Genomic DNA, 11,930 nt, shown 5'->3' on the forward strand with positions numbered 1-11,930 from the left:
CAGTATATAAGACCACCAGTGCCATATTTTGCTTGGACGGGGCCTTAAATAGTCAATTGGCGAGAGTTTGTGGAAACAGATAAATATCTACTTGTCCCTGATAAGAAAGCAGGGAAGGTTCCAGCCTAACTTCTAGCAAATCTCAACAGCACAGACTGTCAACAGGACCTCTGAAGATGCCATTAGCCACAGATGCAGGCGAAATGTCAGGAGAGAGTGCTGCTGGAGCACAGCCATACAGCCCGAAAAACTCACAGTGACCCGAAGTGCTGGATCTTGCTTGATCTGTGCATGCCTGACTGGGTCTCCTTTATCTGAAATACCCAGGATCAGAAGCCTTTTGCATTTTCAGATTTTTTCGAATACAATAGAGTCTCGCTTATCCAAGTTTCTAGATAATCCAAGCCATTTTTGTAGTCAATGTTTTCAATACATCGTGATATTTTGGTGCTAAATTTGTAAATACAGTAATTACAACATAACATTACTGCGTATTGAGCTACTTTTTCTGCCAAATGTGTTGTCTAACATGATGTTTTGGTGCTTAATTTGTAAAATCATAACCTAATTTGAAGTTTAGTAGGCTTTTCCTTAATCCCTCCTTATTATCCAAGATATTCGCTTATCCAAGCTTGTAAATACAGTAATTACAACATAACATTACTGCGTATTGAACTACTTTTTCTGCCAAATGTGTTGTCTAACATGATGTTTTGGTGCTTAATTTGTAAAATCATAACCTCATTTGATGTTTAATAGGCTTTTCCTTAATTCCTCCTTATTATCCAAGATATTCGCTTATCCAAGCTTCTGTCGGCCCGTTTAGCTTGGATAATTGAGACTCTACTGTATCTCCATTTCCAGATCCAGACATCATCTTGGCGATGGGACCGAAATACAGAATTCCTTGATATTTCATAGCCCGAAGCTACATTTTAAATAGTTTTGTGCATGAAAGGAAGTTTGTGTCCATTGAATTCCAGCAGCAGCTGCTTTTCTCCTTAATCTGTACATTATTTGGGAGTAAATCGCTCAATGCTGCCTGTTTGGCACATAGCAAACTGGCACCAGATCTAAGAACCTGGCGGCTACGCATGGTTTGAGTTTCCAAACTTTGAAGATGTTTGCAAGCAGGAGACAGGTGTGTATGCAACATATATGTTCATGTGCTGCATACACACCTGTCTCCTGCTTGCAAGCATCTTCAAAGTTTGGAAACTCATCCCATGTTGCCATGAGCAAGCTTGTTGCACATGTTGCAATGTAGCAGCAAAGTCAACCAGTGAGGGTATCTGCGTAGGCTCGCCTGTCTGTTGTGTATATATATATACACACATACACATACTTATATACACAATCACCCCATTTTAAGCAGGGAGATGTATTAGGGCAATGCAGCTTACCTGGTTTTATTTACTTTCTATAGCGAGGTGTAGAGTTTCGTAAAATGGATTTATTTATATCACATTGATCCAGTTGATCAGAAATGAAGAAAAAAGGCTTGATGCCAACAAGGTTCCCAAACACAAAATCAAGTGTCAGTTAAACCCCTCCTGAGCAGAGGATGCCTCCAGCAACAACACACAGGCGACTCTCTGCAGGTACCCTCACTGATTGACTTTGCAATTTCATGGCTGCTCAATGCTATTCAAGCTAGCTCATTGCAACATTCACACTTGCTTCAAGCAGACACGGGTTCTTTCTCCCACCCTGGACATTATTCCACAAGTATAGATACACTCCACTTGCCTCACTCCCTCTATGCAGATACCCTCACTGATTGACTTTGCAGCCTCATGGCTGCCCAATGCTATTCAAGCTAGCTCATTGCAACATTCACGGTTGTTTCAAACAGACCAGGACATTATTCCACAGGTATAGATACACTCCACTTGCCTCACTATCTCTATGCAGATACCCTCACTGATTGACTTTGCAGCATCATGGCTACTCAAGCTTGCCAACTGTGACATTCACACTTGCTTCAAGTAGACATGGGTTCTTTCTCCCACCCTGGACATTATTCCACAGGTATAGATACACTCCACTTGCTTCACCACCTCTATGCAGATACCCTCACTGATTGACTTTGCAGTTGCAAGGATGCTCAATGCCATTCAAGCTTGCTCATTGCAACATTCACCCTAGGCATTATTCCACAGGGAATACACTCCACTTGCTTCATTGGCAACAGAACCTCCTAAAATGCCATTAGCCACAGATGCAGGCAAAACATCAGGAGAGAATGCTACTGGAACATGGCCACACAGCCCAAAAAAACTCACAACAACCCAGTGATGCCAGCCATGAAAGCCTTTGACAACACAAAAGGGCCCTTCCAGACAGGCCCTATATCATAGTTTTTCTGTTTTAGACTGGATTATATCAGTCCACACTGCCAGATAATCTGAGATAAACAGAAAACCTGGGATGTGATCCTGGGATGTAGGGCCTGCCCTGAGATGGGTTTGTCCGGGATGTGGATGGTAGGTGGAAGGCATTTGGATGCATGGAAGAATGTGCTTTATATGTTTTAAGTTTTGCACATTGCTCCGTGTGTTTTAATGCTTAATGTCAATGGTTTCTTGACTGTTTTTTTGTTGGTCTTATTGTACTGCTGCTTTTCATTGGCATTGAATTTTTGCCAGACTTGTAAGCCACCTTGAGTCCCTTCGGGTGAGAAAGGCAGGATAGAATAAATGACGTAAATAATAAATAAAGGCACGAGACGCAGCAGAGAAGGAAAGGGAAAACTCTCTGCACTTGGCTTCTCCCCGAAAAGTTGGATTTGGAGCCAATGGTCCTCCTCTCTAATCGGGAACAGCTGCCGGATGGCCGGACGCTGGCCTTTCCATGCGGACGGCCCAAAATGGAACAGGCGGACGGAGCACAAGCCACGGCAAAAGGGCACAAGCCTTGCGGGTTCCCGACAGCTGCGGCTCCTGCGTTTGTGCAAAAGCAGCTGTTTTGGGGCAACTCCCTTTGGGTCGGAGTGGGCAAAGCCTGGCCCCTGGAGCACATTTTTCCAACCCTTCCTCAGTTTCCCTAGCCGCTTAGATATAATAATAATAATAATAATAATAATAATAATAATAATAATAATAATAATAATAGGAAACCGACGAAACCATGGATCATCTCCTCAGCTGCTGTAAGAAAATTGCACAGACAGACTACAAACAGAGGCACAACTCTGTGGCCCAAATGATTCATTGGAACTTATGCCTCAAGTCCCACCTCCCAGCAGCAAAGAACTGGTGGGATCACAAACCTGCAAAAGTATTGGAAAATGAGCACGCAAAGATAATGTGGGACTTCCGAATCCAGACTGACAAAGTTCTGGAACACAACACACCAGACATCACAGTTGTGGAAAAGAAAAAGGTTTGGATCATTGATGTCGCCATCCCAGGTGACAGTCGCATTGACGAAAAACAACAGGAAAAACTCAGCCGCTCTCAGGACCTCAAGATTGAACTGCAAAGACTCTGGCAGAAACCAGTGCAGGTGGTCCCGGTGGTGATGGGCACACTGGGTGCCGTGCCAAAAGATCTCAGCCGGCATTTGGAAACAATAGACATTGACAAAATCACCATCTGCCAACTGCAAAAGGCCACCCTACTGGGATCTGCACACATCATCTGAAAATACATCACACAGTCCTAGACACTTGGGAAGGGTTCGACTTGTGGTTTTGCGAAAAGAAATCCAGCATATCGATCTTGTTTGCTGTGTCATACAACGTCGTTGTGTTGATAATAAACTTTATTTATACCCCGCCAGCATCTCCCCAACGGGGACTCGGGGCGGCTTACATGGGGCCGTGCCCAGAACAATACAAAATAACAAAATATAATAGAACAACAAATCATAGCACATTAAACAACACAATAAAAGAAAATATTCCTGTTAACAAAAGCCACGGACTGTTTCCTGTTGAAAAATCATCATCATCATCATCATCATCATCATAGGTAAATGTTTTCCCCTGACATTATGTCCAGTTGTGTCCGACTCTGGGGGCTGGTGCTCATCTCCATTTCTAAGCCGAAGAGCCGGCGTTGTCCGTAGACACCTCCAAGGTCATGACTGCATGGAGCACCATTACCTTCCCGCCGGAGCAGTACCTATTGATCTACTCACATTTGCATGTCCATAGACACCTCCAAGGTCATGACTGCATGGAGCGCCGTTATCTTCCCGCCAGAGCAGTACCTATTGATCTACTCACATTTGCATGTCCATAGACACCTCCAAGGTCAAGACTGCATGGAGCACCGTTATCTTCCCGCCAGAGCAGTACCTATTGATCTACTCACATTTGCATGTCCATAGACACCTCCAAGGTCATGACTGCATGGAGCACCATTACCTTCCTGCCGGAGCAGTACCTATTGATCTACTCATATTTGCATGTCCATAGACACCTCCAAGGTCATGACTGCATGGAGCACCATTACCTTCCTGCCGGAGCAGTACCTATTGATCTACTCACATTTGCATGTCCATAGACACCTCCAAGGTCATGACTGCATGGAGCGCCGTTATCTTCCCGCCAGAGCAGTACCTATTGATGTACTCACATTTGCATGTCCATAGACACCTCCAAGGTCATGACTGCATGGAGCACCATTACCTTCCCACCAGAGCAGTACCTATTGATCTACTCACATTTGCATGTCCATAGACACCTCCAAGGTCATGACTGCATGGAGCACCATTACCTTTCCGCCGGAGCAGTACCTATTGATCTACTCACATTTGCATGTTCATAGCATGGAGCACCATTACCTTCCCGCCAGAGCAGTACCTATTGATCTACTCACATTTGCATGTCCATAGACACCTCCAAGGTCATGACTGCATGGAGCACCATTACCTTTCCGCCGGAGCAGTACCTATTGATCTACTCACATTTGCATGTTCATAGCATGGAGCACCATTACCTTCCCGCCAGAGCAGTACCTATTGATCTACTCACATTTGCATGTCCATAGACACCTCCAAGGTCATGACTGCATGGAGCACCATTACCTTTCCGCCGGAGCAGTATCTATTGATCTACTCACATTTGCATGTTCATAGCATGGAGCACCATTACCTTCCCACCAGAGCAGTACCTATTGATCTACTCACATTTGCATGTCCATAGACACCTCCAAGGTCATGACTGCATGGAGCACCATTACCTTCCCGCCAGAGCAGTACCTATTGATCTACTCACATTTGCATGTTCATCGCATGGAGCACCATTACCTTCCTGCCGGAGCAGTACCTATTGATCTACTCACATTTGCATGTCCATAGACACCTCCAAGGTCATGACTGCATGGAGCACCATTACCTTCCCGCCAGAGCAGTACCTATTGATCTACTCACATTTGCATGTTCATAGCATGGAGCACCATTACCTTCCTGCCGGAGCAGTACCTATTGATCTACTCACATTTGCATGTCCATAGACACCTCCAAGGTCATGACTGCATGGAGCGGTGTTACCTTCCTGCCAGAGCAGTACCTATTGATCTACTCACATTTGCATGTTTTTGAACTTGCCTCATTTCCAACAGGACTTCTGAAGATGCTTAGCCACAGATGCAGGCGAAACATCAGGAGAGGGTGCTACTAAAATATAGTCCTACAGCCTGAAAGAAAATCACAACAACCAGTGATGCCGGCCATGAAAGCCTTTGAGAAAACTCAGGGCCTCTCTATAGGTGGAAGGGGCTTTGCCTATAGGTTGCCCTGGCAACGGTTGCCATGGCAGGCATCCCATGGCGAAGCCGGCGGGCACCAAGATGGGCCGGCCATTGTCTTTGGAGAGGCCCTTTTGTCTCTCCGGGGAGGGGCTTGTATGGGGCCAGGCATGTCTTTGCATTTCCCGTCTCAAGTGGGTCTTATTCCAGGAGTCTGGGCCAATGTCTTGCACAAAAGAGATGCTGGAGGTGGAGGAAAGCCACCCAAGGATGCAGGAATTGGACACACATTCTCCAAATGTCCTTCCTTGCTTCTCTAAGGGTGGCTGTAAACAAACTCACTCCCCAGTTGACATGGGGTGCGTCTACACTGCAAAGTGAATGCAGTTTGGGACCACTTTAACTGCCCTAGCTCAATGCTTTGCAGTCTTGGGAGTTGTAGTTCTACGAAGCCGTTCGCCTTCTCTGCCGGTGGCAAACTACAACTCCCAGGAATCGATAGCCTTGACCCAGGGCAGTTGAGGCAGGATACAAATGCATCCATTCAACAACAACAACAACATACTATAATAATAATAATAATAATAATAATAATAATAATAATAATAATAATAATAATAATAATAGGCACACTGGGTGCCGTGCCAAAAGATCTCAGCCGGCATTTGGAAACAATAGACATTGACAAAATTACGATCTGTCAGCTGCAAAAGGCCACCCTACTGGGATCTACGTGCATCATCCGAAAATATATCACACAGTCCTAGACACTTGGGAAGTGTTCGACTTGTGATTTTGTGATACGAAACCCAGCATATCCATCTTGTTTGCTGTGTCATAATAAAATAATAATAATAATAATAATAATAATAATAATAATAATAATAATAATAATATATCACACAGTCCTAGACACTTGGGGAGTGTTTGACTTGTGATTTTGTGATACGAAATCCAGCATATCTATCTTGTTTGCTGTGTCATAATAAAATAATAATAATAATAATAATAATAATAATAATAATAATAATAATAATAATACATCACACAGTCCTAGACACTTGGGAAGTGTTCGACTTGTGATTTTGTGATACGAAATCCAGCATGTCTATCTTGTTTGCTGTGTCATAATAAAATAATAATAATAATAATAATAATAATAATAATAATAATAATAATAATACATCACACAGTCCTAGACACTTGGGAAGTGTTCGACTTGTGATTTTGTGATACGAAATCCAGCATGTCTATCTTGTTTGCTGTGTCATACAACGTTGTTGTGTCAATAATAATAATAATAATATTAATAATAATATTAATTTCCAATGAATCATTTGGGCCACATGGTTGTGCCTCTGTTTGTAGTTTGTCTGTGCGATTTTCTTACAGCAGCTGAGGATATGATCCATGGTTTCGTCGGTTTCCTTGCAGAATCTGCATTTTGGGTCATCAGCTGATTTTTCGATCTTGGCCTTAATTACATGTCTATCTTGTTTGTTGTTTCATAATAATAATAATCATCATCATCATCATCATCCTCATCATCATCCTTGAAGGCACATAGCAACAATAAATGGGGTATGATTTGATTCCAAAGCTTTTGCTTCTTACATAAATATTGGGGTCATATCCAGAGCTACTATCTTATATATCCTTTCCATAAACTATTTTAGTGCATACAATTATCCGTTCTGTTTCGAAGTATAGCGAGCATCATGCCCTATATAAGGCTGACCCCATTTCCTCTGCTCCAAGGCTTGCCAGGTAAAGGTGTGCGCACGGAGGCATGCACGGCTCCTCTTTCCTCCGAGTCCCACATCCACAAAGCGTTGCCAAGGGCGCCAGCCAAAGCGGTCCATTGATGCCTGCATCTGTTGCCACGGCAACGTCTTTCCCACCTGGGCCCCCTCCCCTCGGGGGACCCCCTCCCTTCCAAAAGGGCCCGAGAGAAATTGATGTGCTATGGCAGGCATCCTCAGTGTGTGGCCATGCTCCAGAAGCATTCTCCTCTGACGTTTCGCCCACATCTATGGCAGGCATCCTCAGTGTATGGCCATGCTCCAGAAGCATTCTCCTCTGACGTTTCGCCCACATCTACGGCAGGCATCCTCAGTGTATGGCCATGCTCCAGAAGCATTCTCCTCTGACGTTTCGCCCACATCTACGGCAGGCATCCTCAGTGTATGGCCATGCTCCAGAAGCATTCTCCTCTGACGTTTCGCCCACATCTACGGCAGGCATCCTCAGTGTATGGCCATGCTCCAGAAGCATTCTCCTCTGACGTTTCGCCCACATCTATGGCAGGCATCCTCAGTGTGTGGCCATGCTCCAGAAGCATTCTCTCCTGAAGTTTCGCCCACATCTATGACAGGCATCCTCAGTGTTTGGCCATGTTCCAGAAGCATTCTCTCCTGACGTTTCGCCCCCATCTATGGCAGGCATCCTCAGTGTATGGCCATGCTCCAGAAGCATTCTTTCTTGATGTTTCACCCACATCTATGGCAGGAATCCTCAATTTGTGGCCATGTTCCAGAAGCATTTTCTCCTGACGTTTCGCCCACATCTATGGCAGGCATCCTCAGTGTTTGACCATGTTTCAGAAGCATTCTCTCCTGACGTTTCACCCACATCTAAGGTAGGCATCCGGAGTGTATGTCTATGTTCCAGAAGCATTCTCTCCTGACGTTTCGCCCACATCTATGGCAGGCATCCCCAGAGGTTGCGAGGTATATTGGAAAAACTAAGCAAGGAAGGTTTATGTATCTGTGGAAGGTCCAGGGTGGGAGAAAGAAAGAAGTCTTGTCTGTTGGGAGCCAGTGTGACTGTTGCAATTAGCATTAAATGGCCTTGCCAGCTTCAAAGCTGTCTTACCCAGTCTACATTTACAATCTCTCCGTTTTAATCCATGTTTTTATTAGTTCTTGTTTTTTATTGGCTAATGTTAAAAAATTTTAATTGTGCATGTTTTTGTCTATTGCTGTGTTTTATATTGCTATTGTTTTTATTCGGGCTCGGCCCCATGTCAGCCGCCCTGAGTCCCCTTTGGGGAGATAGAGGCAGGGTATAAAAATAAAGTTATTATTAAAAGTTATTAAAGCCTGGCTTCTTCCTGCCTGGGGGAATCCTGGGGAAGCTTTCCTTTGCAAGATCTATTTGGAGGCGATTTGGCACAACTTGCATTTTAAATCCAAACCTTGGTCTCCCCAAAGTCTTGGCCTGGCACTTAGGAGGTGATACTGGCTCATAATGAATACTGAGGGTCTCCAGCCCTGGTTGGTCTGTGCCGACAGCCTGTCCTGCCCTCTCTTCTTCAACGGCCGGCTCTGGGCGGACACCGGGCGGGCAGGCGGGCGGGCGGGCAGTGCCCGGGATGAGAGCCTCTTTGTGGCCGGATCAAGGCTGCCCTGTCTGCGCCTCCCCACTCGCGCGCCAAAGCCACAAACGGTGCCATGAACGGCACACGCTGTCCCTGGTGCCGGGGCTTCCCCAGACTCTCCTTGCGCACTCCAAGGAGGCCATTGTGAGCCAAAGAAGGGCATCTTTGTGGCCTCGGATCACTCCCCAAGTCCAGGAAGGAGCACATTTGTGCAAGGAGATTCAGGAGAGCATCTTGGGGTGCATCTACGCTGTGGTTTGAGACGGCTGAAACTGCTGTGGCACAAAGTTATGGATTCCCGAGAGTTGGTGAAAATCACGATGCAATGCCTAAAAGAGCGTGGTAACGACTTAACCACATGAAGGTCTCATTAAGAGCCACATCCACTGTTTCAATGTGGTGAGATGTATTCCACACTCGACAGCAGAGTAGCCAAGCGCAAGGCCAGATGTCTTCACTGTGTCTCGTTGTGATTCCCAAGTTGTGCCAGTCACGTTTCGTATGATATTGTTTCCAGCGCCCAGTTTTTGCTTGATGTTCAAGCAATGCTTCTTGTAAGTCAGAACACGGTCCAGGGTGACTCCCAGGTGTGTTGTTGTGCAGCAATGCTTTAGTGGGATTCCTTCCCAGGTCATACTCGGAGCATTAAGGTGAAAAGCACATGTCTGCATTTTATTTTATTTTTTGTATATAATTTTTATTAATGAAGAGAAAAAGATCTATATACATAAAAAGTAGGGGAACAATATGCAATATAGAAAGTAGGAAAAGAGAAAAAGATAAAGAAATGTATATACATGGAAAGTGGGGGAACAATATGTGTATAGAAAAGCCAGAAAGGTAACATTTTTAAAAAAAAAATATATATATATACAGGGATTTCCAGTGACTTCTGCTCTTACTCTTCCTGTAAACAAAAACAAAAAAAGGAAAATAACACCTTGGTACTATCACTGTTAAAGCTAATAGTAGATTCTTTCCCACTTGAATCTTTAAAGTTTCTCCAGATAATCTTCTAAAAGTGACCAATCTGTTTTTTTTTTCATTCCTTCGCATGTCTGCATTTTAGATGGATTAAGGATCAGCTGTTTTTCCCTGTAATAGGCAGTAAGAGCACCTAAAGCTTCAGAGAGCTTCTGTTCAACCATTTCAAAGCTCTCTGCTTGAGCGGTGATGGCTTAACCACGTGAGGGTGCTTGCAAAGGGGTTGCACCAGCCGAGTGTCCGTTTCTGATCAACAGGTGGCTATATAAGGATGAAAGGTTCCATCTTCCTCTCTCCTCCGTGACTCATTGTGAGTGTCTATTCTGTATGCAACTCTCTGAGGATCTGATCGCTTCTAAGGACAAGTGGAGCTGTGTATCCTGATAGTATATTTGCAACGGTGAAGATTACAGCCTCTAGATATTTCGGATGAAAACCTCAATCTATAAATTTACTAAACAGTGCGCAGATAAGGTCAGGCGCTTGTAGTTGGACAGGCTGAATTGTGTTTTTGCTGAGCAAGGACTCAGCTGTATTTTGCTTGCTCCTGGGACACTTGCAATTGGGAAACTATAAATCATTTCACATGATTGGGAAACTATAACTCATTTCACGATGAGTCCCGTGACAAGATGCACGCTGGATGTAGGGCTCTGATGCCGGTGGAGAGCGTCAGCATGTCTGTCGCATAGGATTCATATTCAAAATACACCTGGAAAAGCTCCGCTTGCCGTTCCACAAGTTAGCCATGCTTCGGATGACGCATGGGGTCCTTTTTTTGACTTTGAGGTCTCACTTTTGGAGTCGTGGTTGTCGTCCTCCTTTTCTTGGCAAAGGCTTTTCGGGGAGTTTGTTCCCGCCACCGTCCCCTTTTCCCTTGCCTAGTGAACCAATTACTTTATCAAAAGGAACCAGGCTGGTTGAGCACGATTAGCTCCCAATAAAAGCAGGCCGCCCGCCCTTTAATCATTTGATTTCCCTCCGGACCCTCGGCAATTAATTGTTTCCCTCCTTGTCTTACACTCTCCTCGGATTAGAAAGAGTCAAGTCAAGATGACCGTAATTTCCTTGGGAAGACTCCTCCTTGCCTTCATTTTTTTTAAGGATAAGGATTCAGGATGCTTTTTGAATTCAGACAGTGTTTGACACCCCGGGTTAGAGATGCATCTACACCAGCGTTTCATGTTTTCAGACTTGATTTTCCTATTATTATTATTATTGCTATTACTACTACTACTACTATTATCCCACTCTCATTTCCCATTTGAGACCCAAAGTGGCTAAGGTTTATATAGGAATTTCTAGATATTGTGTTGAAAGATCTAGGGTACATCTGTTATTATTATTATTATTAATTATATACACAAAGACAGTATGACACAGCAAACGAGATCTATATGCTGGATTTTGTATCACAAAATCACAAGTTGAAAACATCCCAAGTGTTCAGAACTGTGTGATGTATTATTATTATTATTATTATTATTATTATTATTATTATTGCTATTACTACTTCTACTACTACTATTATCCGACTCTCATTTCCCATTTGAGACCCGAAGAGGCTAAGTTTTCTATAGGAATCTTCAGAAGTTGTATTGAAAGATCTAGGATGCATCTATTATTATTATTATTATTAATTATATACACAAAGACAGAGTATGACACAGCAAACGAGATCTATATGCTGGATTTTGTATCACAAAATCACAAGTTGAAAACATCCCAAGTGTTCAGAACTGTGTGATGTATTATTATTATTATTATTATTATTATTATTATTGCTATTACTACTTCTACTACTACTACTATCCCACTCTCATTTCCCATTTGAGACCCAAAGAGGCTTAGTTTTCTATAGGAATCTTCAG

This window comes from Anolis carolinensis, unplaced genomic scaffold (genome assembly GCF_035594765.1).
Source record: "Anolis carolinensis isolate JA03-04 unplaced genomic scaffold, rAnoCar3.1.pri scaffold_9, whole genome shotgun sequence".
Lineage (NCBI taxonomy): Eukaryota > Metazoa > Chordata > Lepidosauria > Squamata > Dactyloidae > Anolis > Anolis carolinensis.